Source organism: Solanum pennellii, chromosome 9, assembly GCF_001406875.1.
Source record: "Solanum pennellii chromosome 9, SPENNV200".
Taxonomy (NCBI): domain Eukaryota; kingdom Viridiplantae; phylum Streptophyta; class Magnoliopsida; order Solanales; family Solanaceae; genus Solanum; species Solanum pennellii.
Window position 1 is genome coordinate 22,117,377 of NC_028645.1, and position 4,331 is coordinate 22,121,707.

Consider the following 4,331-nt stretch of genomic DNA (forward strand, 5'->3'; position numbering starts at 1 on the left):
ACTCATAGTTACCCATATTTTCATGAGTAAATAGTACTCTACTTAAGAATTCATCAAGAAAATTATTTAATCTTTTTTGGATGAAAAAATGTTGAAAAAACTTTATTTCGTTATATCGTATCATAAAAGGGAAAAAGAAATCCTATAATTTTTCAATATATAATAAATTTATGTAATTGTAACATTCCAAAAAATGTACTCGTCTAGTGAAAAGCCTATTAAGTTTTAAGAATAGGTATTTGGGGTACATAGGCATCCCAATGCCAAATATTGGGCTTATTATAAAATATTGGTTTAAAGGGTGTTAGCCAATTTTTCTAAGTATTAATGAGCTTGTTTAAGAAATGTACCTGCAATAAAGACCCTAAGCTAAAAATATATATTTCATAGTATTTGCATAATAGATATGAGGCATACATGTGTCAAGCCTAGGCATCATTGCACATGACCAATTAAAATGGGCATGTAGATTAAGCAGTGCCCAAGGACATAGTGAGGATACTTGGGACAATAAGTAAACATTCCAAATGAACCATCAAGAATAGTTAGTTAGGAAAGTACAAGCAACACATGTGCAAGAAAATGTGCAAGCACATGAGAAGAAACGACCAAGGGAGGGGACCACCCTAACCGAATTTGGTTAGGGTAGTTAGGGGGCAGGCGTGCACAAGGGTCTAACCAGGTGGGGCCTAACTCTCTAACAAACTCTAGACTCTAACTAACTGACCTAACTAGATAACTAACCTAGGACTAACCTTAATAAACCAATTAGTGCACCCGAAAACCTAAGACTTAACTGGGTGACACTAACCTAGTAACTAGTTAAAGAGACAAACTAGTACCTAACCTATGATGGTCCAAAAGGGTTAGTTATGGTCCCGAAGACTTAGGGTACTTTAGTAATTACCCTAGGTACCTTAATTAATTAAATTAACAATTTAATTAATTAATAAAAATTTCAAAATTTGGCCAAGACCCTAGCCAATTTCCAGATTTTGGTTAAGTCAAATGGTCTCCTATGTTTAGTCAACTTAGGAGGGGCGTTTTAGTAATTAACTAATTAATTTTTTTAATTTACTTAATTAGCCTAAGTTGAATGAGTCAAGATCAGTTCCTAAGACTTAGACTCATGTTCAAACACAAAGAAATTCATGACGCAAAACAATGAACAAACGAAAAGGAAAATCAGAAAGTTTCTCTCGATTCTCTTAGGCGATTTCAAAGTACTCTTCAAGGTTTCATGCAAGGTGATCTTCGTAGATTAAATTCTACATAAGGTATGGGTTTTCTCTCCTGGAATTCTTCCTCCGAGAGGCTTTTGAAATGCTTCAAAACTCATGAATTTTGAAACTAGGGTTGTTTCCAATGACATTGTTGAACGTCCATCTCCCTAGTTATCCTTGTCAACTATAATAAGTATGTAGATTCAAATCTTGAACATGTTGTTGGTATGTGGTGCTAACTGATTTTTATGTGTATGTTTCTTGATTCGTTAATGACTAATGAGGCCTATAGATTGGATTTGAATGATTTGAGTGTTAGTTACACGAATTAAGGAATGATATATTGTTTACTTGTATTTCGAGAATATGAAGTTACTATGAATTGGCTATGAAGTTTAGTTACTGCTAAAATGTTAAAGTTTTGACTTGTTCATGTTGAGGAATCACTATATTACATTCATGAAACTAATTGATTTGGTTAGTGATAACATAATGAAAATAGTTTAAGTAAAGTTGGTTCATGCCAATAAATTGGCTAACAATGTTTTGCCCAAAAAGTTGAATGGAATTGGCTTACAATATTGCTTTCAAAGTATGATGGAAAGAATGGCTAATGACTAATGTAAGCCAAATTAAGCATGACCAATGTAACTTTGAATTCATAACCAAGGGTATGCCAATCATTGGGACAAGTCCAAACATACCCTTTCCAAATGAACTATGAACATAGTAACTACATTGAACAAAGTTCTTAACGTTTATAAAGAATGGTACAAAGCTACCAAAAGACATAAAACGAGTTAAGGTGAGTAATAACATAATTAATAGTCTTTGACTTATGAAAGTGACCAGAATGGGGTGTTAAAGGAAGTGAGACAAGTCTCACTTACACCTAATACAACTATGTTAAAGATACTCACATAAGACGGTATTAATAATCGTGACACAAGTCTCATTAATACCAAGATGATAATGTAAGGTTAAATTCACATTTCATAAAGTAAAGAAAGGTATGACTGGTTATCCAAAGAGTTAAGTAAACCTCATAACTAGAAGCAAGATTCCATAATGTTTGAGTAAACTCTAAAAGATGTAAAGAAAAAGAAGTTGAGCAAAGCACCGATAGACTAGCAATGAGCTTGTGCCAGCACATGTAAGCCTCATGAGATGAGGCTAACACCAAGGTGGATAAGTAGTCTCCGTATATCTCCTAGTCTTCGAACTATGTTGCCAACATAGGAACTAGCCAGTGGATTCCACCTAAGCGAGCTAGGTATGATGCGGTTTCACTTTGGCCGGTGAGACCACCCCTTTTCGGTGTGGGACTAACACTGAATTTCATGATTAGCTCACATGATCTATGTCGGTTAAATGCTCAAAGAAAATATTCAGTTCACTTTAGCTGTGAACCACCTCTTTTCGGTGTGGGGAGAACACTGAACTTGGTTTCACTTTAGCCGGTGAACCACCCTTTTTCGATGTGGGGCAGACACTGAATTTCATGTTAGCTCACATGATCTAGATTCACTTTGATCGGTGAATCACCCCTTTTCGATGTGGGGCAGACACTGAATTTTCATGTTAGCTTGCATGATCTTAATTCTAAAGATGTCCTTAAGAAAGCAAGAAAAAAAGAAGAAGAGATGTATGTTCAAAGTGAGCTAAGAAAGTAAGAGCTTAAGAATAGAAATCATCAGTATTTGATAAGAATGAAGTTTTCAGCAAATAATGGGCATAGCCAATAATGACTTCTTTTATTATGAAAATGATCAAAGCCAAATAAGATTGTCTTATAATGACTTCTTTTATTATGAAAATGATCATAGCCAAACAATATTGGCTTATAATGATTTATTATATTATGTAAAGAAACACATAATGGGCATAACCAATAAAGATTGGCTTAATAAGATTTCATGCCCAATTTGTAATTAAATCATTTCCTTGGACCTTCGGATTACTTACTTGATTCATTGTAGGTATGGGACTACAAAATTGCACTTGTAAGTAAAACATAGGCTTAAGGAGATCATTGAACTACACAACAAGAAGAAGAAAAAGACTGAAAAATAAACTAAGTACAGAAAGAGGAGCTCTCGGGTTTGGGGTATCAAATTTCAAAATTTTCGCTCGAGTTGCTCTAAAATTATGTTCGTGATTCTAAGGTCTTATGTTCATATAGAAAATGAGTTGTGTGCTTTGAATGCATTAAAATATGTCATATTCATACCATAATTCACAAATGACGAATTAGGAAAGTCTAGTGATGTCACTTTCCAAAAATGGCATGTTGTTATAGGAAGAGCTTTCCTTGATCATGCATACTCCTTATGTGTATGTGTGCATATACCCATACTTAGTACAAGTGTGTACTAACCCTATACTATTATTATCTTTATAGGTGCAGGTCAGTGAGAAGGTTGAAGACTCACCGAAGCTGTTTGGATTAGCGATCTCCAAACTTTGGTAGCTCCTCTTGAGTTCGAGGATGTTACATTTATCTTTCTAGCCTAGCACTTTAACATAGCTAGTGGATGTTGTCCCTAGCATTTCTTTCCAGATGTTTTATTTGAAGTTTTGTATTAAGGCCGTTTTGGCAAACTATTACGTTATATATTGATCTTTCCATTTGAATTGTTTCATAAATTGTAGATGGTTGTTTAATCTTTGAGCTCATTAGAATATTATTCTATGTAATGATCATATGAAGTCTATGTATACTTCACTATGTTTTAAAAGTTTTAAATTTTCCGCTAATTTAACTATATGATTGTGATGAAAGCTAAGAAGAGGCTTGTCTGCGACCTCTGAGAGGTTAAAGACACCGGCTGCATTCAAATTCCAGAATCCGGGTGTGACAGTAATAACAAGGGGAAACAATTTTTTATTTCAAAGTAAATGAATCTTTTCATTTTAGGACTAAAAAATGTTTAATACACTTTAAGCAATGTCAATACTAATACGTGATTTCCTTATTTTACACTATTTTTTGTTTTTACACTATTATTTTTTATCCAATATAAAATTAAATTTAAAAAATATATAATTATAATTAATAAAAAAAATGTATATTCAAAATATATATTGTTTTGAGGGCTAAAGACTTCA